General features: G+C 39.1%; 1 protein-coding gene across 2 annotated transcripts in view; it reads right to left on the bottom strand.

Moving 5' to 3' along the window:
* RNF19A (ring finger protein 19A, RBR E3 ubiquitin protein ligase) overlaps positions 1-21,128 on the bottom strand; it is a 58,634-nt gene extending 37,506 nt beyond the window's left edge. Inside the window, exons 1-2 of one of the 2 annotated variants that reach the window (XM_047728571.1) lie at positions 20,819-21,128; positions 11,509-11,784 (exon numbers count right to left, since the gene is read on the bottom strand). The gene's annotated coding sequence lies outside the window, so the exon portion shown is untranslated. The remainder of the gene's footprint in view (positions 1-11,508; positions 11,785-20,818) is intronic. The other variant, XM_047728570.1, reaches the window with a different exon arrangement.
* Between the last annotated feature and the right edge of the window lie 3,975 nt (positions 21,129-25,103).

Genomic DNA, 25,103 nt, shown 5'->3' with positions numbered 1-25,103 from the left:
AAGGCAGCGGCTTAACCCACTGAGCCGCCCAGGCGCCCCTGAACTCAATTTTTTTTGAAGTAACTATCAACTATATGATTCTGCATTATGTTCTGCCTCTCAAATGCACACACCATTAAGACAAAAATATTACTTGAGTTCTAAAACAAATGGCTGGGTTGCAGGTTGGAAAAAGAATGGAAATTATGTTGTATATAATAATACCATTATAGAGTTTAAAAGTCCTTTTTATCTGTGTCTTAATTCAAGCCTCATTGCTCGAAAGAAAAGTTTTATTAAACTTATTTGACAGGAAAACTGAAGTTCAGAGAGTAAATATTGCAAGGTAAGTAAAGGATAGGGTTAAGGGAAATTCAGGTGTTCTGATACCTCGCCCTCAGTACCATTATCTGCTTGCAGCTGTCTTCATGAAAACTTCTCTAGTCACTATCAGGATATCAAAAATTACCTCAGAAAATAAAAGACAATTACATCTTATACATCATCTGGGGCTCATCTTAACTATCCTTAAACTCCATGTCTCACTCAAACCATTCCTCCTGTCTGAAATGTCACTTTCTTTCTCTCCTCCTAACCAAACTGTACTCAACTTTTTTTTTAAGATTTTATTTGACAGAGAGTATCACAAGTAGGCCGAGAGGCTGAGCAGAGAGCCTGATGTGGGGCTCAATCCCAGCACCCCGAGATCATGACTTCAGCTGAAGGCAGAGGCTTAACCCACTGAGCCACCCAGGCACCCCTGGACTCAACTTTGTTTAAAATTCCGATGACTTTATTTTGTCCACTTTTTTCCTGATTATCTTTAAATTTTTAATAAGGTTAAGGTAGAACTTGAATATTTGTGATTTCTTTAATACAACAGAGCCAAGATGGTGTCATAAACAGAAACATCATGAACAAATGCCAAATGAGTATTTCTTAAAATGATACAATGTCACTGAAGTGATGATACTATTCCATAACCAGAAGAAAATATCAGTCTGTTACTACACTGTCATACTTCCTAAGCACATATGTGTTTTTTTTTTAAGATTTTATTTATTTATTTACTTATTTATTTGACAGAGATCACAAGTAGGCAGAGAGAGAGGAAGGGAAGCAGGCTCCCTGCCGAGCAGAGAGCCCGATGCAGGGCTTGATTTCAGGACCCTGGGATCCTGACCTGAGCCGAAGGCAGTGGCTTTAACCCACTGAGCCACCCAGGCACCCCTGTTCTGTTTTTTTTTAAATAGTCCAATTAGTTCATACTAGGTCTACAAAGAGAAATATCAGGTCTACTGTATTAAATACAGAATAATTATATATAAAAACATAAACATTTGCATGGTGTAATAGAATAGTTCACACAACTTCAGAGCAGGAGCAGATGATGAAAGGCAGTAAATGTACTAATGACATAATCTGAAATACCCCCAACTCCTAAAAATCCCCAATCTTGGAAGCTCTTTAAATTGATGTACTAGCACAAGGATTTGTCAGGCTGTAATGCACTGATAACATAAAATAGTGTGTGTGGGGGGAAGATAACTCAAGTTGGGCTCCGTACGGTTATTGGCTTAGTGGAAATACCCAAAATAAAAGCAGGGATCTTTAATTAAAGACACTAGAAGAGTTTAGTTACTGAAACAGAAAAGAATAATAAAACACAAAAAGATCCTAAAGTATGCATTTTCAACTAAGTATCTACAATCCTAATTATTGTTACACCAATGTCACAAGGAATTCTAGTCACCTGTTAATTAAACTATGAGAAAGGTCTCTCCTTTCTCTTGTTCTCACTATAGCGGAACTCCAACAAGTAACCAAGACTACCAATTGCTGCTACACACTCATGCTCCTAAAGAAAATGGCTGGAGAGGGACACCCCAGTGGCTTAGTCGGTTAAGCATCTGCCTTCAGCTCAGGTCATGATCCCAGGGTCCTGGGATTGAATCCTGCATTGGGCTCCTTGCTCAGCGGAGAGCCCCATTCTCCCTCTGCCTGCTGCTCCCCCTGCTTGTGCTTGTGCTCGCTCTTTCTCTCTCACAAATAAATAAAATGTTTAAAAAGAATGGTTGGGGAATTAGTTTTATTGCTGGCAGAAGGGCCCCACTTTTGACCTTTTTTTTTTAATGGGCTTGAACTGAAAAACAGAACCTAAGACTGGTATGTAGAAGGACAGAGACCCGTACCTCCTCATCTAACCTTCTCTAGTTCAGGGTTCATACCCCTTTAAAGTCAAGGTCTCTTGATTCTTACCTTTTTCTACTTTTGGGGGGGTGGGGAGGAGCAGAGGGAGAGGAGAGAAAGAATCTTAAAGCAGCCTTCAAAAGCCCAATGCGGAACCCAACAAGCGGACTCAGTCTCAAAACCCTGAGCCAAAATCGTCAGATGCTTAGATGACTGAGCCCCGCCCCCGCCGGTGCCCCTACTTTTTTCTACCTCTTGAGAATACGTGAGGGATTATGAAATAGGAATATTCAAAAACAAAGGTATTTCTACCAACATGTGTCAAAACTCTGTAGAATTAAGAATTAGTAAAAGTGCTGATAACTTCGTACTGACTCATAAAATATATCTAATTTGAAACCACATTTTTTTATATTTGTAAACATTACAGAAATCAAGCATTCCAACTGAAGCATCTAACCAACGATTAAAATATTGTTTTTTAAAAGATTTTTATTTGAGAGACTTTTATTTATTTGAGAGAGAGAGAGAGATCACAAGTAGGCAGAGCAGCAGGCAGAGAGAGGGGGAAGCAAGCTCCCCGCTGAGCAGAGAGCCTGATGCCAGGCTGGATCCCAGGACCCTGAGATCACGACCTGAGCCAAAGGCAGAGGCTTAACCCACTGAGCCACCCACGCGCCCCTAAAATATTCTTTTATTTATTTATTTATTTATTTATTTATTTATTTATTTATTTTTTTTAAAGATTTTATTTATTTATTTGACAGAGAGATCACAAGCAGGCAGAGAGGCAGGCAGAGAGAGAGGAGGAAGCAGGCTCCCTGCTGAGCAGAGAGCCCGATGCGATGCGGGGCTTGATCCCAGGACTCTGAGATCATGACCTGAGCCGAAGGCAGCGGCTTAACCCACTGAGCCACCCAGGCGCCCCTAAAATATTCTTTTAAATGAAAATACGTACCAGATTTTAAACACTCAATTTATAAACACAGGATAGACAAGAACAGGAAAAAGGTTCAAATCCATATAAATAGTAGCCCATTGTTTAAGAAAAGCTGTATGTATCAGTCAGGTCCTGGCAAAACACAAAGCACTCTCAAAGAGATAACTGAAGGGCACATTGAAGAAAGTGTGGGCAGGGTTAAAGGAACCAAACAGGGATGGCAAAGCACTCAGGAACCCACTGCCACCCTGTGGAATGAAGAGGCAGGAGGAACAATTACTGAAGAGGAGCTGTGCCATAGTAATTGGAAGAATAATACCCAGCTTCTCTCTGTGGCTCTCCAATATCCTGCCAATGCCTCACATTGGCTAAATCCAACAAATGAGCCCACATGAGGCAGTTCTTAGAAGTCAACTCCCTCTGGGACACAGAGCAAGGCACAGATGGGTTAAGAGTGGATCTGGAGGGGCAAATTAAAAAAAAAAAAAAATCCGGTAATGGATGTATAAAAGAGAATTTGGGAGTTAAGACCTGATTTAGCTACTTTTAGTTATATAATCCATGTGTAAAGTATAATACCGTGTCTGTGATCTCCACTACAAAATATGAATGATGCCACTCACTTCAAACAGATGTGAGGCAAATAAAGTGAGGTTGACCAGTGCTGAAAGTACCTAACAGAATCCGGCATTATACTAAATGTTAGTTAAAATGAAATGTTAACACAAGCTTTGTATCCCTAGTGCCTAACACAATGTGTAACTTACAGCAGATGCCTAATAAACTCTAGCTAAATAAATTATGGTGCAAAATACACATAAGTGGAAATGAGGAACTGAGGATTCTATCCATATCTTTACTTCTGGTTTGCTATCAATGTACCATCCTTATCAAGGGATACAATCTTACTATATCCAGCTTTTTACATTGTGAAAAAATAAGAAACTTTATCCCAAGAGTGCTACAGGAGAAATAAAACATGTTAAGTATCTTGACACTATGTCACTTCAAGAATTATAGATTCAGGGGGCGCCTGGGTGGCTCAGTGGGTTAGGGCCTCTGCCTTTGGCTCGGGTCGTGATCTCAGGATCCTGGGATCGAGCCCCACATCTCGCTCTCTGCTTAGCGGGGAGCTGGCTTCTTCCCCTCTCTCTGCCTGGCTTCTCTGCCTACTTGTGATCTCTCTCTCTCTCTGTCAAATAAATTTTGAAAAAAAAAAAAAAAAAAGATTTAGGATTTCTCCTAAGAAACATCCTAATCATAAACACTTCAATAGCATCTAATAGCTAGTTACCCACATGCCAAATTATTTAAAACCAATGAGAAGGTATTCTGGAAAGTAGAGCTGCACAAAAAAGTTTACAGACAATAAATCACTTCCTGAGAGGAAATTCCTTTATACTCTTGATCTGTTTTTGCTTGTTATTCAGCTAAAATTAGGTTTCTTCTGTTACTTCTCGAAAAAGTTAAAATACAGAGAAAATCCAAAAATTTTGTGTTCATGGTCTAAATGCTAAGCATAAGAACAAAAAGTACCTACAACTTCTAATTTCAATTTTTTTAGATGTCTGACACCCAGATGTTCTACACCTCTAAAAACCTGCATAGAAGAAGGAATAACATTTATTAGCATGGAACAACATTATTAGCACTGTTGAAGAGAACAGGTAAGTATAAAGTCATTTTCTTGTTTTTAAGTGAGGAGGAAATAGGCACAGAGATCCCCACCAGAGTTTCTATAGCTCACTAATTTTGGTTACTAGTGAAGCCTGAGCTATCTTATATTCAAGAGAAAGAATCAAGAAAGAGGATAAACAAGACTTTCTATTTTGGATGTTGTATTATGTATTAAAAAGCATAACAGGTTATTAAACTTCAGCAATATACACTTATGTTGTGAAGTTGGGAGAAGATGAGGAATAAAATATAGCCATTCATTTCAATGGCTATATATTTGCTATTATATGTGAGACCAGGAGACAAAGAGAGACATTTGCTTTGGTGGGCAAGATATCTATAGTATTTCTCACGTGTTTACAAGTCATTTGTATTTCACTTGCTATGTATGGCCTAACCATATGCTCATATCCCAATATTGGACTTTTCCTTACTAATGTGTAAAACTTATTTATATGTAAAAAACACTTGCTTTTATGTGTCAAAAAAATTTTTTTAAAATTATACTTGATTTTATGGCAATTTTCCAATGCAGATATTTCAAATTCACGTATCTTTCTCTTTATGACTTTTGGCTTCTATACCTGTCTTGGACAAGTCTTGGTTTATTCCAAGAGTGTATTTTTAAAATGCTCTCATGTTTCCTTCTGGTACTTCTACAGCTTATCTTCTGGCTTAAATCTTTCATTCATTTCAATTCATTTTAAATGTTAGGAATAAGTGAGATCAAAATTTGATGTTTTCTAAATGGCTAGCCAGTTACCTCTTTCTCATCCACAACTCCCACCTATTTAATAAACTACATCTTAGTATGAATTTTTGCTAACTAGGTGGTATGGACTTCTAAAATAAGCTCTTGAAATAAACTACCAAACTGTTTTGTTCCAATCTGTACTCCCACCAGTCAGAAAGGTACTTAGATCCTGAATTCTTACTAACATCCCATGTTTTTTAAATAGCATTTTCAGAGTGACAAAAAAGTACTTCAATTTCCATTTATTTGATTACTAAACAAATTCAACAATCTTCTTTATTTCTTCAATGATTTATTTGTTCAAATGGACCGTGATTTTTTTTTGTCCATTTTTACACTGGAACCTTAATGCTCTTTGATTTTAAACATACAAATTTACTTCCTAACATTTGCCCTTTAATTGTGTAACACTTTGAAGGTGTTTAAAATTTTTTATTTAGTCACATCTATCAAGCTCTTCTATAAATTCTTTGTTTCATATGCTTACAAAATCTTCTCAGAGGATGGAATCTATTTACCAATACAACTACCATTTTTTGGTAATCATTCCTTCTCGAAGATTCAAGTTTCACCTGAGGTCATTTCCTTTCAGTCTGAAGAGCATCCTCTATAGCATTTCTTGGTATGCAGGCCTCCTTGCAACGAATTCTCTCAACTTTTGTTTATCTGAAAAAATATCCTTATTTCACCTTCATGTTTTATGGATATTTTTGCTGAATTCAGAATTCCAGGTTGACAGCTTTATCCTTTTAGATCTTTAAACAGGTCATTCCATTGTCTTCTAACCTCCATAATTCCTGGTTAAGTCATCCTTTTTTGATATTTTAATTCCTATGTTCCTAATGTGTCTCCCCGCCCTCCACCCTTTGGCTACATTCCGTATTTTCTTTCAACCTGTGATATTCCGTAGTTTAAGATGTGCCTAGATGTGGTTTTCCCTGTGTTTATCCTGCTTGGGATTCACTTAACTTCTTGGATTTGAAATTGATTTTAATCCGAGTAAGTGATGGCAATTACTTCTTCAAATATATTTTTTTAAGATTTTTATTTTTATTTATTTGACAGAGCGAGAGAGAGAGAGAGATCACAAGTAGGTAGAGAGAGGCAGAGGGGGTGGGTGAAGCAGGCTCCCTGAAGAGCAGAGAGCCCAATGCGGAGCTAGATCCCAGGATCCTGAGATCATGACCTGAGCTGAAGGCAGAGGCTTAACCCACGGAGCCCAGGCACCCCTTTATCCTATCTGTTTCATCTCTCCTTCTGCCATTCATATGTTAGACAGTTTAATACTGTCCCATTGGCCATCGAGGCTCTGTTCATTTTTTGTAATGCTTCTGCATTTCTTAGATTGACAAATTTTTACTTATCTTCAAGTTCACCAATTCTACCTCTGGCATCCCCAACCTGTTGTTAAATCCATTCAGTGAAATTTTCATCTCAGACATGGGACTTTTTAGTTCTAGAATGTCTATTCCTTTTTATAGTTTCCACTTCTCCACTGACATTACCCATCTGTTCAGTCATTATCATGCTTCTCCCTTTAAGTCATTGAAAATACTACAGTTGCTTTTTAAAGTCTGCTAATCCTGCTAATATTAGTGTTTGCTACCATTTGGGGTAGATGATGCTGGCATAAAGTCATATTTTCCTGATTCTAGTAACAGTGTATTATAAGCTGGATATTGTGGAAGATATGTTGTGGAGACTTTAGGAGTCTCTTATGATCTCCTGAAGAATGAGGATTTGTATGATACCTGGCAGTTAAATCAATGGCTAATCAAGTTGGACTTGTGGATGCTTGGTTTACACTTTTTAAGAATGGGTCTTAAGAACATGTTTACCAAGACCCTTTAATTTGGTGGGAATCAAAAACCAAATTCTGTCCCCCCTGCTGAGGATAGCTGCAATATCTCTAGTCAGCATTTTCAGTCTTACAGCTGTTGTTTTCCATTGAGCTCAGCAGGATCTTCCATTCACAATTCAGGGGTCACCTAAGTCTTGGGGTGGGGGGGTTATTCATAGATTTTAAGGCTATCCTACTATAACTCCCTCCTTTCTGGAATTCGTCAATTTCCAGCAATTCTGGCACTCTGAAACTTTATTCCTTGACACCTTAAACCAGTAAGACTCTGACTTTCTGCCTGATTTCCAGCTGCCCTGTGCTGCATGGTCTTTTGCTCAAGAGTAAAGCTGTATAATTTTTTTTTTTAAACACCTGGCAGTTTTCCAAAGTATATCTTCAACTAGGTTCTGAGATACAGTATTGTTCAACCTGTATATGATGCTGTCATAAGAAATCTTAGCCTAACATTAAGTATACATTATCTCTAAAATATAAATTCATACTGTACAGCTTTTAAAAACTGATCTTTAAAAGGTGTTCTTGCATTTATAATACTTGCAACTACAATGGCTTCAAGGAATACCTGAATTTATTAAACTTTTTGACTTTTTACTGTAAGTAACCTGTGTAAGTATTGATTCATTTAGTCTTTCAATAAATATGTCCAATGCCTATTGTGTGCCAGACATTCTCCTAGGTGGTAGATATACAATACCAAGATAGAAGTAGGCAAGGCCTCTGTTCTGTGGAATTTACATTCCAGTGCATCTAAAAAACTGAAAAAAGACATTTCAGACTATGTCTTCCCCAAACAATAATATGGGTGATTTTGCCAGGACCTACATTATAATAAAGTGATGCCCTTTTTTCATATGCATAATTTTGAAAGAAAAATTGATTTTACATTTGGACATATATGGTAGTCCCATAATCTAAATAAATACTTATCAAAATCCATTTACTTATCAAATACTTATCAAAATCCATTTTGAAGCTTTCTTTTAAAAAACTACATATACCCTGACAGCAACTCTGCTTTTCATCGTAACAATGGTTTTCTGACACCGAAATTAGCCGACAATTTAAGTTATACAAAAAGGAATCACTGGTTATTTGACCATACAACATAGTATAGAGAACATTCATTTAGTGCATAATTTCAGGAACCCATACTGGTAAATAAATAGTGGGGGAAATCTTCAAAACCTGACTCCTATTTTTGGTTCTACCCTTCCTCTAGTGTTAAATAAAGGCTCCTAAGGCAGTGAGAAAAGAAGTATCTATCTTTCCATATTATCTCCTACAGGGAGAGCTGCAAATAACAACCTATCAAATTTAAACCTGGCTAGGTACAATTTAATGTAGTAACTGACTACCAAAAACCAGAATTTAAAAACAAAAACAAAAACAAAAAACCAGAATTATCATAAGCCATCTTTCGATTGAACCACAACTGGAAGTGATGTATTAAAAATAATGTGTCTATACATAAGCTGGTTTTGGCCCAAAGTAAACAGTGCTTTTGTAAATCTGAACCATCTCATTAAGAGAAGTCTGAGGCATTTAATTTTCTTGGATTTTCATATATGGCTTTCTCTAAACAAAGATAAACTACTAAAGTTCATTATAACAACGTTTGCTGTTACTCAAAAAGATTATTTAAATGTCTAAAGTTTTTTTTTTTCTAAGTTATGGCATTCATTTTGCCAATGTCAAATTTGAAAATGCCATATTTTCCTCTAATAAATCTCTCCCCCAATATAGCTGCCAAATTCAGCTATCAGAGCAGTGCAGGTTCTGGGCCTAATTCTTGCTGCCCAAATAATATTGAGGCACACGCTTATAAAAACTCTGAATTATTAAACATCTCTTTATACTATGTGTTAAAGTAAAAATGTAATAGGCACCACAATACATTTTCGGAGAAGAATAAAAATGCTTAAAAATAACAGCTAATACAGGGATAAGCTTCAAAAAATCCACGAAATCTCTAAAATGGTATACTAAATAGTGCGTAACTGTACATTCTATGGACAGAATCCATAACTTTCAAGAGATTCTCCAAGGAGTCTAAACAAAAGGTTAACAGCTACTGCTGAGATGTTGGAATTTAATTTGCCAGTAGATGTTAACATCAGTTTCTGTAAATTTTCTGCTCTCAGTAATTCGTATCAGAATGATATTCTTATCTATACTAATTGTTAACTCAGGTAGAATGCACTTGTATCCCGTTAAGGTTTGAAGCTGCAGTTCTTTCCAAAAGAGTTAAGTTTTGGAGAAGGTTAACAGCAACTTCTTTCAAGACATGTCTCCAAAGGCAAAGGAAACAAAAGAGAAAATGAACTTTTGGGACTTCATCAAGATTAAAAGCTTCTGCACAGCAAAGGAAATAGTCAATAAAACAAAGAGGCAACCCACGGAATGGGAGAAAATATTCACAAATGACACCACAGACAAAGGGCTGATATCCAGGATCTATAAAGAACTCCTCAAACTCAATGCATACAAAACAGATAATCATGTCAAAAAGTGGGCGGGAGACATGAACAGACACTTCTCTAAAGAAGACACACAAATGGCTAACAAACGCATGAAAAAATATTCACCATCATTAGCCATCAGGGAGCTTCAAATCAAGACCATGTTGAGATACCACCTTACACTAGTTAGAATGGCCAAAATCAACAAGACAGTAAACACGTATTGGAGAAGATGTGGAGAAAGGGGAACCCTCTTACACTGTTGGTGGGAATGCAAGTTGGTGCAGTCACTTTGGAAAACAGTGTAGATATTCCTTAGGAAATTAAAAATAGAACTACTCTATAACCCGGCAATTGCACTACTGGGTACTTATCCCAAAGATACAGATGTAGTAAAAAGAAGGATCATATGACCCCAGTGTTCATAGCAGCAATGTCCACAATGGCCCAACTGTGGAAAGAGCCAAGATGCCCTTCAACAGACGAGTGGATAAAGAATATGTGGTCCATAAACACAATGGAATATTACTCAGGCATCAGAAAGGATGAATACCCAACTTTTGCATCAATATGGATGGGACTAGAGGAGATTATGCTGAGTGACATAAGTCAAGCAGAGAGTCAATTATCATATGGTTTCACTTACTTGTGGAGCATAAGGAATAACACAAAGGATATTGGGAGAAGGAGAGGAGGAGTGAGTTGGGGGAAACTGGAGGGGGAGACAAACCGTGAGAGACTGTGAACACTGAAAAACATGCTGAGTGTTTTGGAGGGGAGGGAGTGGGGGCTTGGGTGATCTGGATATTAAGGAGAGCACGTATTGCATGGAGCACTGGGTGTGGTACATAAACAATGAATCTCAGAACGCTAAAAAAAAAAAAAAAAAAAAAGTTTTGGGGAAGGTTAAAAAAACAACTCTCATCCCTAAAACAAATGTCTCAGGTTCATAATAGAAGAATAAACATGAGATATGCACATGGCCTAGAATAATCTATCCCATGTTTTATATAAAATTATACAAATAAAGGCTAATTAATATTGTAAAATAAGGGGCGCCTGGGTGGCTCAGTGGGTTAAAGCCTCTGCTTTCGTCTCAGGTCATGATCCCGGGGTCCTGGGATCGAGCCCCGCATCGGGCTCTCTGCTCAGCAGGGAGCCTGCTTCCTCCTCTCTCTCTGCCTGCCTCTCTGCCTACTTGTGATCTCTGTCAAATAAATAAAATCTTTAAAAAAAATATTGTAAAATAAAAGGACAACTGATTATTAATATGTATATAAAGGTATTATAATGCTACTATGTCTTCTTCACTTAAAATGGTAATTACCACTGGAAATTGTTTTTATCATTCCTCGTAAAGTAAATCAATGACAATATCTCTATTTAAAATGTAATGGACACAGAGGTAAAATATTTGCTGTCCAATAAGAAAGAATCAGCAATGGTGCTAGAAATACAATCTAAATGCCTTTCAATTATTTGAATGTCTCCTCGGAAACATGAGCATATTATATGCAGCGCTAAGGAAATCTGGATTCTATTTATTGCTACCAAGTGGTTTTGTGGCTTTGGTTCAGTAACCACCTCTCTGTACCACCTGTAAAACAGGGAATACACAACTGTAGCAGTAATGAGGTTATGTACTCACCTGTTTCATTTTTCTCCCAAGCACATAGGAAGACCACATTTTCCATTCCACTTGCTGCTACATGCAGTCATGGATCTAGTCCTGACCAATGCAATGATGTATGCTCCTTCTAGGACTGGTCCCTAAATCATCCTTTCACACATCCTTTGAGCTCTCACTCTTCCATCACTGGCTTGTTGAATGTAGTAATCCTAGTGCTGACTCCATGCAGGCCACAGGGGCAACTGAGTCACAAGACGGAAGGAATGTGGATACTGGAGTCATACACATGGTTCTCTATGTGAGAAATAAACTTTTACTGTGCTCCACCATGAGATTTTGGGGTTCTCTGTTTCAGATACAATTATCTTAACCTACCTTAGTGGGGGGAAATAAAATGAGGTAAAAAATTTAGAGTAGCTTGGGGTTGGGGGGGGGGTCAGGGATTTTTAAATACTATAGATATGTGGGGTAATGACAAGAACTTTTTATCCAGAAACTAAGGCATGGACTTTGGACTCACAAGTCTGGGTTCAAGCTCAGCCTCTGACACTTACTATGCTATGTGACACTGAGTTAAATTAATAATACAGTTTTTTCAACTACAAAATAGGAGTAATAATAATAATACCTACAGCCCACCAGATTATTATTAGGATTAAGCGAAATAAAGTATACAAAGAATGCAGGATAGGGTATGGCACATATTAACTACTTTACAAATACTAGCCAAACTATTAAAAATATCTAAGAAGATGGCACAAATGTAACTAAACCACCTACTGGATAAAACTGTTGGAAAGATTATCATATTTAAGGTTAGTAATAAAACAAATTGTTGGTTCTGAGAGGGCTTTTCTAATGTAATCAGAAAAATTAGTCATGTGGAAGTTTGGAATACATCATTATAGTACATTAATTTCTCTAAGGTAAATATAAATGTTTTTAGTCTTATGTTTTTAGTTTTATGTTTATAAGACTAGTTTTTAGTCTTATGTTTATACAGCTATAAACCTACCTCAAGTGGTCTAACATATATTTTAAAGATTTTATTTATTTGTCAGAGAGAGAGAGAGCGCGCACGTGCACAAGCCCACCAGGCAGCTAGAGAAGCAAATTCCCTGTAAGCAAGCAGCCCATGCAGGGCTTAACTGACTGAGCCACCCAGGCATCCCGTGGTCTTTCCAATATCCAATATTAAAAATGGATTAGGGGCGCTTGGGTGGCTCAGTGGGTTAAAGCCTCTGCCTTTGGCTCAGGTCATGATCCCAGGATCCTGGGATCAAGCCCCACATCGCGCTCTCTGCTCAGCAGGGAGCCTGCTTCCCTCTCTCTCTCTGCCTGCCTCTCTGCCTACTTGTGATCTCTCTGTGTTAAGTAAATAAATAAAATCTTAAAAAAAAATGGATTAAAAATTTTGATTCAACTACTTATAACTGTATGAGGTGAGGGTAATTCAAACAGATCATTAGCATAGGCAAGTATCAGTTTCCAGCAAGTTTTTTTTTTTTTTAAAGATTTTATTTATTTATTTGACAGAGAGAGACTAAGCAGGCAGAGAGGCAGGCAGAGAGAGAGAGAGAGGAGGAAGCAGGCTCCCCACCAAGCAGAGAGCCCGATGCGGGACTCGATCTGAGGACCCTGAGATCACGACCCTAGACGAAGGCAGAGGCTTAACCCACTGAGCCACCCAGGCGCCCCATCCAGCAAGTTTTTAAGAATGATTCAAATATACTATTTTGAGCTCTGTCCTTTAAATAGTTTCTACAATTTCACAGAAAAAGTAACAAAGTTCAGAGCATACTATTCCCATATTCCATAACCCTCTCCAAAGAGGGTTCTTAAACAGCCTCACAAACATATACCTGCCACATTTACCTCCTGAAGCCTATTCTTGATTGGGATGTAGAACAGAATGGTACTTTGTGGTTTTAATAATACTCATTAAAACTACTATTTACTTAATCTATTACAAAAAGAAAGCTGCTGCAGAAAGCAAAAGCATTATTCATTCCATTTTTCCAAAAAGAGAAAGATTAAAAACATTTTGGCTGCCTCACGCCAGGCCTCTTTGTTCAGAAGGGCAAACCAACAGGTAAATAGGAAAGCATAATGCAAAATCCTGGGCATGACAGAGTACACAGAAACATTCAAAAAGCCACACATGATGGAATGCCTAGAGACATTCAAAGGTTTTTAAATAGGTTTTAAAAAAGATATCTAGTTGCCAAAAATTTTTTGAACTGGTTAAAATATTTATTGCTACAGATTAACAGTAGGGTTATACTAACCTCATCTGAAATCTTAGCCACATCTATCTACTTTTTTGAATTTCAGTTTCCTTATTTACAAGTTGAAATGACTGAACCAGATGATGTCAAAGGTCCCTTAATTCTAAAAGACTAAAATTCAGGGCGTCTGGCTGGCTCAGTTGGTTGAGCGACTGCCTTCAGCTCAGGTCATAATCTTTGAGTCCCCCGGATAAGTCCTGCATCAGGCTTCCTGCTGAGCAGGGGGTCTGCTTCTCCCTCTGACCTTCCCCCTCATGCTTACTTGCTCTCATTCTCTCTCTAATAAATAAATAAAATCTTTAAAAAAAGACTAAAATTCAAATTACAAATGCATAGTTTTAATATACAGCATACTTTAGAGTTAAAAGTGGATAATTAAGATTTTTCGGAGATAATTTTGTTTTAAAAAATCTCCAAATTCTCTAAAATGTTAGTATACTCTTTTGTAAATCCAGTGGAATGAGTATAATCTTTGCCTTTTTGGTAGTCTTCTTCTGAGTCCAAATACAGAAGCACATATGTCACTGATCCGGAATTACTAAGTTGAACTGAAAGTCAGGATATAAGCCTTTTCTTGGCTTTACAACTCTCCCAGAATGACTGTGCTTCACTCTTTTTCCCTATCAAATAAGGGAAAATGTGCTATCATCTATTTCACTGGATTAGTATTAAAGTATATTTTTGAAACATCCTGAACTCAGACAAGAGATTTTTTTTTCCCCCATTGGTAACTTGTCATAGCAAATCTAAGTATAAAAACAAAAGAAAGAAGTTCCCATGAGATGACTGCATATGAAGGTCCTGTTACCGCCCACACCGGAATCAGTTACAATGAATAAATCAATACAAGATGCTACTGTAATAAGAAGAATCTGGAAAGGTGAGTAGGTCCACTGCAGCACCAGATTTTAAATCTCTGATCTAATAAATACTGCCTAAACTAATCTATCCTGCAGTTTTTGTTTAAATGAATAACCAACACTTCTTAAATAGGCATTCTTAAAATAGTGAAATAAAGTCCTTTGGAAAGAGGGTTAGGGACTGATTAGTGGGTGTGAAAGGGGGAAATAAAACAACCATTTAGAAAAGCCTATCATCACAAGATAGATTATGTACAGCACAACAACTAATTCTTTCATCCAAATCAGGTTACCTGGTAAGCAGTTACACATAGCCAAATCAAACAGATGTCTCTTTATGGCAAGCAATACCATTCAAAAAACAAAACAAAACAAAATTTTTATTATGGATGACTATCCTTTGGCTTTTTACATAAACATAATATACTTTACTAATGTCCTTAGCAAAAACTTGTGACACCACGTAGTAGATTGGTGGTCCTCAAAAGATATGTTCCCATTCATGTCTGGAACCTGTTAATAATATCTCAGAAAAATTTTTAGTAGTTAACTTAGAATCACCAACCTGGAATGATTTGTGGAGATAAGACAGGAGTCAGGCCTTGAAAGAGCCGGACCTTAGATAAGTAGGGAAAATGGAAAAGGGTTTTCCAGGAAGAGATAAAGGCCTATGAAAAGTCATGGGGGTGAAACTATAGATGTTTTATTAACATATTTACCAAACAGATCAACTGGCTTCAATGTTGGGGTCCCCCCCCAGAATGGTGAGAGAATAAGGTTAGATTGTGGAAGGTTTTGAATGCCATGAAAATTTGAAATTTATCTGTGAGAAGCAAATGAAGATTTGTAAACAAAAAGACTTATGTGATCATTCAGAAACCAGGTGATTGATGAAATTTCAGTCTGGGAAGATAAGAGAAAGTGGTCTGAAACTTTGGCTCTACCACATTAGCTGTGTGGATAAATCTTTAGACCAGCACAATCCAACAGCACTTCCTGAAATGACAGAAATATTCTAGACCTGCACTGTCCAATATGGTAGCCAGTAGCCGCATATGGCTATAGAGTATCTGAGACATGACTGGTACAACTGAGGAAGTGAAATTTAAATTTTTTAAAATGTTAACTAATTTAAACTTAAATAGCCTCATGTGGCTAGTGATGATACATTGGACTGAGTAGCTCTACACTATAGTTCTCTCACTTATAAAAAGGAGAGGTTAAATTAGAACACTAGTGTCACTAGGATAAGTTCCACAGCCAAATCAAGTTGGTGCCACATTCCAAGAAAAAAGTAAATGGGTATTTGAGTAGATGCACCTGAACATAACTAGAGCAATTCCAGGTTTGTAACCTTGTCATTTCACTCTTTGTATCTCTGTAATTAATTTAAGAGATGCCCTCTGTCTCCTGATTAGTGATTTTTCAAAGTGGTCTTTAGGTTGATGTTTCCTAGGAGTCTATGGTTAAATATCTAATGAATCTAATTTAATAGAACTTCTGTGGAAAGGAACAAACATTTCATGCAAAATGCCCCTAGATGTATGCTGTTCAGTATAAATATGTACTGGATCAAAAACTTAGTATGAATAAAAGAATGTAAAATCACTCAATATATGTTGAAATCGTAATACTTTGGATACACTAGGTTAAATAAAATATATTACGAAAATTAGTTTAATCTGCTTCTTTTTACTTTTAATGTAGCTAATAGAAAAATCTTAAATTACTTATGACTCACATTACTTTATTAATAATGACAGCCCTACTGTAGAGAAAGTTATGAAATAGATACCTTACAGTACACATATTCAGTTAGTACATATTTATTCAACATCTATTATTGTCAAGCTTTATGCTAAATGCTGAGACCTTAACAGCGAACAAAGAGAATGGTCTCTGCCATAATTTTTAAATTATCTCCTACACTTTTTTTTTTTTAAGATTTTATTTATTTATTTGACAGATAGAGATCACAAGTAGGCAGAGAGGCAGGCAGAGAGAGAGAGGAGGAAGCAGGCTCCCTGCTGAGCAGAGAGCCTGATGCGGGGCTCGATCCCAGGACCCTGGGACCATGACCTGAGCCGAAGGCAGAGGCCTCAACCCACTGAGCCACCCAGGCGCCCCTATCTCCTACACTTCTAATGCACATTTCACATATATTATCACATTTGTGATAATGCATAAGGATAATTTAATTTTAGAATACTTTACCATATGGGGGAGCAAATGCCAATACTTGACTTAGAAATGACAGAATATAAAACATGAAGACTCACACTAATGGCTGTCTATTTTTGTGATACATGCTATATAATGTTTATCTGGAAGCCTAATACTATCACATTCCAATAGCTTCTTCCAGTTTCTTGATGACTCCCTCTAACTAGTTTGCTCCCTCTTTATGGCTCACCTCTCCCAGACTGTCTCTTCAACTGGCAACCTGCCTGCTATTCATATTACAGCAGGGTTATTTATACTTTCAGGGGTCTACAAAGAAGGAAAGAGGTTGAAAATGTAAAGTATACATAATTTTAGGCAGCCAACTCCTGTTTTTTGGACCCAAGACTGAGATTTGAAGTTTCTTTTGGGTTTAAAACTTGGGTGATTTCTGTAGGATTTTACTTCATAATTAAAAGCACAAATTTACTTGAGAGCTAAAACAACTCATTAGTTTTGTCCCACTGAGGCTTTCACATAAGAAAACTTTTTCAAATAGGACTTCTAAACTGAATTAACTAATGGTATTTTATCTAGCAAATGATTTTCAAAATAAAATACTAGGTAGCAACAATAGGTCAAGAATATGTATGTTTTTAAGGCTAATGGCATTGCTTTTAAGAAACTATTACCAATAAACTAAATGCTCAAGTTTATTGACAGCTACAAAGAAAGCAAGAAAAACAAACCTACTTTATTAAAAGGTGGTAATTTTTCCCACTTTAATAAAGTATTACTGACATAAGATAGCTATTGAGAAACAAATGAAGTACCCAAGTTTCAAACACCCAAAGTGATCTCACTGCCTTTTTTGGTTGAAGTCTACCACCATCTGAAATACAGATGTGGTGAGCAAAGGAATTATTATCCCTCGGTCTATTGCTGTGCAGGTGTGGTTACATACGTAGTTGTTTCAATGTTACCCATCTTCTACAAGCAAACAAAAAACTATTATGACTTTTTTTTAAAAAGGCTAAAGAAAATAATAATTACTCATTGGGAAAAAAATGCCTAAGGAAAATAGAGCTATTTTCCATAAATAATCAAATTAGCATTTTGCTAAAAAGGAGTCAAACCAAAATCTTTAAATGAAAGTAATTCATACAGGACCATGGGTCCTTTCAATCATTAAACTACTAGTGCTAACATGCCAAATACAATGCAATTAAATATAAGTTGACAAATTCAACTTTTCTTTGGTCTTCAACCCAAAATGGCCTATTTTTCATATGGGCCTCAAACAAAAGAGCATAAAGCTTAGTGCAAAATCAGTCTGCTTTTGACAATCGATTGTCACTTGTTAGTAGCATCAGGAAAACAAATAACAATTCTCTAAAATTTCCTTTATAACCTGAAGAGAGAATATAAGGAGACAATTCAGATGTAAATGTAACAAAATTTATCGCTTCCCCCCCTTACTCTGTGCCCAGAACTAGACCAGGGTCTTTTAACATGTTATCTCAAATATTTGTCCAACCCCCTCCCTCCTTGATAAATTCAGAAAACTATATTTTTCAATCCTCAGTGCCCTTCAGATTAAAAAAGCAAAACAAAGCTGGGAGGGTGCATTTCTGTGATAAACCTAAATGTTTAAGGTTAAAATCAGAACCTGCCATAATATACAAGAGAGTCTTTCACATGCTAAAAAAGTTTGCTTCAAATTACCTATATTTAATTCTATCTAATAACCCTATGAGAACAAATAGTAACTTTCAATCTGATCTCACTAAAGAGAGGGGGCTCCAAGGGTCTTACATTCACAACTGCAAAAATATTACTTTATGACCTTCCCTACTTCAAATTTATGAAATGCGTTTATTTTCCACTAAGATGCTGAGGTATCTTTAAAAACAGATACTAATTACTAATTAATTAACAGATACTAATTACTAATACTAAAGGTACTAGATTAGTATCTGTTTTTAAAGATAACTCAGTACCTTCCATACATTAGGTAGAAAAAAAATATGGTTTCATTTAGTCAAGTAAAAAGGCACCCCAAATTCTACAAATCGCCATGAAAATTTTAAAAAGAAATTTCAACACTGGTTAGATAGTAAAATGGACTGTTATTTATTTAAGCTAATGATCAACTGAGGCCCTCCCCAAAATGAAACAACAATATTTTAAGTAGCCACTATCTGGAGACTTGGGTTGTGTTTCAATTCTTAAAACACACGGCAGTTTTAAAAAAGTTAATCTTACTGGACTCCTCCTGGAAGTCAACAATATTGAAAAAATATTTTAACATTAGTTGCCAAGTGTAATTTTTTCCCCCTCAGAAAGACACCTTGTGGTGACATTAAAATAGTTTCCATGGAGGCATGAAATTTAAACTTGCTATATTGTATACAATAAAAAAGAATATTAAACAAAGAAAAAGGGCTTTTTGCTGTTGTTGTTGTTGTTGCATAATGTAATTAAGTCCCAAGACTTAATTCCAAATCTTTACCATGGAACTCCAAATAGCAAGAAAAGAACATTTGAAAGTAAGAGTTAACAATAGATCATCGCCATTTTCGACACAGAGAGAAGTATTTACGTTTTAATTCAGTTCAGTCAGTTGGGTGTTAAGGAAGCTTAAAAAGGCAAATACGGTAATAGCTTGAATTATAAACAGACGTGGAAGGCTGCCTATTAAGATGGTTAATGGCAAAACTGAAAATGAAAACAAGGCACACCGTCATACTTCGTGTAACCAAGAGTCAAGGAATCTAGGTTAAAATAATAAAAAATGAATAAGACAGCCATGTTCTTAAAAAAAGAAAAAAAAGTAGAACGGAAAGAAAAGATCACAAACATTTTAAGGCAACCATGGGGAAAGACTGCTTTACGCCTCCACTGTTTACTAACATTTAAAACTAGCATTTCTAGTCAACACCTGGGTTTGAAAATAGCAGCACGGAAACATTGTCTTTTCCAACGTAAACCCAACAGAACATTCTGCAACGTTCTGAATAGTAAACATTAACCAGAATAAAGCATCGTTCGCGTATTTCCACCTTTAAGGACCAATGGGAAAAAATTAAGACCTTTTTTTCTCCCATATATAGCATTGGCGCCCCTCTCTCCCCTCTTTTATTTATTGCCCTTGTCGCGGGGCTAATGTACCCTAAACTTCTTTTTCTTTTTCCCGTTAACGGCAATGGGGAGAAAGAGCAACGAGAAAGGGAAACCCAAATGACAGGGAAAACGAAATTAAAAATCGTGGCGTTTCTTGCTGGGTGAAGGCTAGGAACACCCTGAAGGTTTAGCAAGGGAGACAATCCTGGGTATACCCCTATTAAAGCACCCTTTAACCCTAAAGCAACACCATTTTTCGTCTGTTTAATTTCTGCTTTTGAAGGGGATGGCAGTTCTCCCCGAAGAATCTTCCCGGGTGCATGCCACCCATTCCCTAGAGCCCCCTGCAGCAGGGGATGGGGGCTCTCGCCCCAGGTCTGAATTTGCAGCGAGGCCCGGGAATCGGTCCCGTTAGAGCCGATTTCACCCATCAGGAATGCACTCCACCCCCGCCGCCTCCCCGCGGCGGCCGCCCTCGGTGTCGGCTGCTTCGGCGGCCGGGGAAGTGCTGCTGGGGAGCGCCGCCTCGGCCCGTCATAACACTGCTGGCTTGGCCGCCGACTCCACAGACTGCCCCGGCCGGGAGGACAGAGCTCGGGGCGGATCCCACGCTCAGGCTCAGCCTGCGCAGCCCAGGGGGCGCCAGCGCCGGGTCCGGGCTGTGGACGCGGAACCAGCCAGCGGCCTGACCCCCAGGACCAGGACCGACCCCCGCCCCGGCCCTTACCCCGGGGACCGGACCGAGAGGGGGCGCCTTTCCCGTGGGATTTCTGAATCCATTTCCGTCCCGGGGAGGGGCGCGAGGGCAGCGGCCGTGCCGGAGCGCCTCGAGTCGGAAACGGGAGCCGCCCCTGTCCTCCCGCACCCAGGCGCAACCTCCACCCGCGCCGACCGTACCTTCAACTCCTCAGAGCGGCGGCGGGTGCCGGAGTGCGGGTGAGGAGGCCCATCTCTCGGCGGCGGCGGCAGAAGCCGAAGGAAGTACGGAGGAGGGCTCCTCAGACCCGCCGAGACGCCTCTCAGCTGGGGCGGGGGGAACGCAGAGGAGGGGTCCCGACCGCCGCTTTCCCGAACTCCTCCTCCGCAGTTCTGTCTTGACGGCTGTTCCCGGGAACCAGCGCCCCAACTGCCATTCTCCCCCTCCTTCAGCCCCCGCTGTCTCCGCCTCCTCCTCCCACTCCTTCCTCCCGCCCCCGGCCCACCCCGCCCCGCCCCAGCGCGCCGCCCGCGTGCCGTGCGTCATGGCGTCACGCCCAGCGGGTCCGCCGCGGGCGGCTCTGGGACGCTGTCGTTCGCTCGCGCACGTTCGGCCTGGCAGGTCTTGGTGTGTCCCGCCTGCGACCGGGTGGCTGGGAGGACAGCGCCCCGCTTGTCCCTTACGCGGTCAAGTCAGCCGCCGTTTCTGCCCCTCGGCAAGCAGCACTTCGCCTCGAGCGGTCGGGGCTGTGGAGCAGGTGTTGCCTCCGAGGATGGGTGGGGCGGCCGGAGCTGCTCCGGACGTGGTGGTAGATGCTGGGCTTGAGGACCCTGGCTCTTGGCATCCCGCACACCATTTATGACTCGTTTCTTTGTGTTCTCACGGTTCACCTGTTAGGTTGGCATCCCCAGGGAGGGCAAAGCCGGTATGTTGCTGCGAGTTTCTTCTCCTCTCCGCGTGGAAATGTCTTCCCCCAGGGTGACCGCGCTCCCACCCTTTCTTGTTCTTAGTTTTAAGAGACCCCATTCTTCCGCAGGGGCTGCTAGCAGCAGCACTTCACCACCGTTTAAAACCCTGTGTGAGCGTGCAGAGAATATCTGCCCCTCGCCTCTTCTCTTCCTCCGCATCTCTTAATTTCACAAAGTCGCTTAAGTATTCAGAATTCATACTTTAGTACTTACTGATACATTCTGAATTACTTGAATGCAGCTTTATGTGTTCCAGCCCCTCTTATCCTTTAAGCCAGTCGTACCTCCCCTTTGAATTTTTTAACCTGCGTCTGGTTTAGTATCAGTTCTTTTTAGTGGAATAAACATTCAGTGCAGACCGGGTCAATAACTTCATAGTTGATTTCAAGATTTAGAGTCACTCTTCCCTGGAATACTGAGAAACGGAATGTGATGGATGCTGGACAGAATGTCCATTTGCCATCTGTTACTTAACTAAATATATCATCCTATCAATCCTTGTTTTAGAGCGTCTGTCTAATTTAAATTAGAAACAAACCAAGGAGCCATGGTCTTCCAGACAGTACTTGGTATCTTTGGTAACCCAGTAAATGTTTACCAATTAGAAAATTAAACAAGCTAAGCTGTTTAGGTCCAAGTTTTTTTGTTTTTGTTTTGTTTTGTTTTTTGCTTTTTTTTGTTTTGTTTTTTAACCACAAATCTTAAAGGAAATCATTATGGGTATGTTTATTTTCATTTATTGGAAATTTTAAAGCTGTTATGCACTCCTTTATTTTTATTTTTTTTTTAAAGATTTTATTTATTTATTTGACAGAGAGAGATCACAAGTAGATGGAGAGGAAGGCAGAGAGAGAGAGAGATAGAGAGAGAGAGAGAGAGAAGCAAGCTTCTTGCTGAGCAGAGAGCCCGATGTGGGACTCGATCCCAGGACCCTGAGATCATGACCTGAGCCGAAGGCAGCGGCTTAACCCACTGAGCCACCCAGGCGCCCCTTATGCACTCCTTTAAATCCTACTTGAAAGCTGCCTACAATTTAATAAATGGGGTACTTTGTACAAATAGTACAAAAATAGTATAAGTTAAATGGATTTATGGAACATGCTCATACATAATATAATCCTTAAGAATATTTCAACATGTTGAACATTGCAGAACAGATGGGACATTGGCTTGGAAGGAAGTTTTGAGGAAAGAGGCTATGCAAAGTGGAAACGGGTCTTGTACTCTGTACAATTGTCATCTTTTCCAGAGATTCCTTTTCCTGCTGTCCTCTTGAAAACTAGAGGGATTTCCTACTCTTCACTGAGGCAACATAGATCTATTAAAAACAACAACAACAAATATCTGTTGAACATCTCCACTTGGACTCCCACAGGTGCATCAAACTCAGCCTGCCCAAGACACAACTTCTCTTTTCCTCAAAACTTGTGTCTCTCATTCACCCAGGCCCAAGCCAGAAATCTAGGATTCTTCCCAAGTACCCCTGGTTCAGTCACTTCCAATTCATAATCAACCTTAAGTTCTGTTAAATATCCCTGTACTTTCTCTTCTATATCCCCCTCCTCCTGCCTTTAGGACAGTGATTCCCACTTTGCACATCAGGATCCCCTGAGGAGCTTTGAAAAAAATCCTGATGCCCGGGCTGCCTCCATCAATTAAGTCAGAATCTCTGAGGATTCAAAATTTAAAACAAACAAACAACAACAACAAAAAACAAAAAACAAACAAAAAACCCCTCTCCAGGTGATTGTAATGCATAGCCATGGTTGAAAACCACTGCTAGGGCCTCATCATTTCTCACCAGATTACTGGAAGAGCATAATTGGCCCCAGGTGCCTTGATTTTTGGCAGCATTCTCCTTTCTTTCCCTACTCTCTTCTAATTCAATCAGAATCAATTCAATAAATATTAATTGAGTGCTTAGTATGTGTGTGTGTGTGCGTGAGGGGGAAGGGGTTAGAGTTTCCCAGAAACTGGGAATACAACAATGAAAAAGACAGCCCTTGTATCCGGTCTCATAGAGCTTATGGTGTGGGGGAGTGGGGTGGCACAGTTGGAAAAGGCAGAAAAAAACAACAAAGGAAGTAAATTTACCTTCATGACATATAGAATCCAGGGAGACCGTTACCTTAGTTTATACTAAGGTCTCAAACTAAAGTCTACCTCAAACTAAAAGTCTCAAACTAAAGTCTACCTCCTCTGACATTTGAGCTGGGTTCTACAAGACAAGAAGGAGGCAAACAAGTTAAGGGGTGGGGAAGGTAGAGGGAACAGCAGGTGGAAATGCCCTTGTAAGACAAACTTCCCAAGTTCAAGGTAGCTAGAGGCTGAAGCATAGTGAATAAGAGGGAATATACCACATGGGGTTACAGAGGTATGAGGAAGCCAGATTATTTAAGACATTCTGAGATCATGATAAAGAGAATTCTAAATGATTGGTATGATGTGTGGCTAGACAACAGATTTTTAAGTGGAGTGACACCTTATTTATCTCTGGAAAGGATCACTCTGGTTGCTCTGGGGATCAGATTGTGGCAGAACAAGAGTGGAAGAAGGAGATTAGTTTTGAGGCTACTTCAGGAATCCAGGAAAGAAATAGTTCTTCGGACTAAGGCGGAGACAGAAAAGAATGGTTTTGGTATTTGTGTTGGAGGCAGAATTGGTAAGACTTGCTTGGAATAAAGGCAGGAAATGGACTAAAAATGCAGCTACTCTTTACTGAATACATGTTACCTGGCAGGCACTGTTCTAAGTGCTTTATAAGTATTAAGCCATTTAATTATTGTAAGAGTCCCAAAAGATAGGTACTATTTTTTTTTAAAAGATTACCTAGTTATTTGACAGAGAAAGAGAGAGAGCACACAAACGGGGGGAGTGGGAGAGTGAGAAGCAGACTCCCTGCTGAGCAGGGAGTCAGGACCCTGGGATCATGAGCTGAAGGCAGATGCTTAACTGACTGAGCCACCCAGGCACCCCAAGATCAGTACTATTTTTATCCCATTAACAAATTAGGATCCAAGGCTTGAGAGGGTAAGTAATTTGCCCAAAGTTAAATAGTGGTAAGTGGCAGAGCTGGGATTTGGACCATGCAGGCAAGGTAGTCTGGCTCTACAGTTCATACTCTTTCTCTACCCCAACCATAAGACCCCTCAACTGGTGTCACAAAGTGAAATTTTCAGCCTCATTAAACTACCTACAATACTTCAAATCTTTTTTTCTTTTTCCCTTTCTCTCCTCCCTCTCTCTTACACATGAGCATTTACTTTTCTTTTACATGCTGCTTCCTCTGTGTAGAATTCCCTCTACCCTTCTCGGCCTGGCTCAATCTAATGACCTTTGCTGATCCTTGCGGGCTAGGTTAAACCCATCTTCTCTGTGCATACCTCCAAAATTTTCTATGTAAAGTGCATCATTATTGTTTGTAGGTCTTTCCCACTAGATTTTGAAGGTGGCTAGCTTAAAGCCTAATACATAAGGGAGAGACCAAAGGGGTCTTCCTTGGGCATTGAGAGAGGCA

This window comes from Lutra lutra, chromosome 4 (assembly GCF_902655055.1).
Source record: "Lutra lutra chromosome 4, mLutLut1.2, whole genome shotgun sequence".
Classification (NCBI taxonomy): Eukaryota; Metazoa; Chordata; class Mammalia; order Carnivora; family Mustelidae; genus Lutra; species Lutra lutra.
This window is presented reverse-complemented; position numbering and strand designations above follow the sequence as displayed.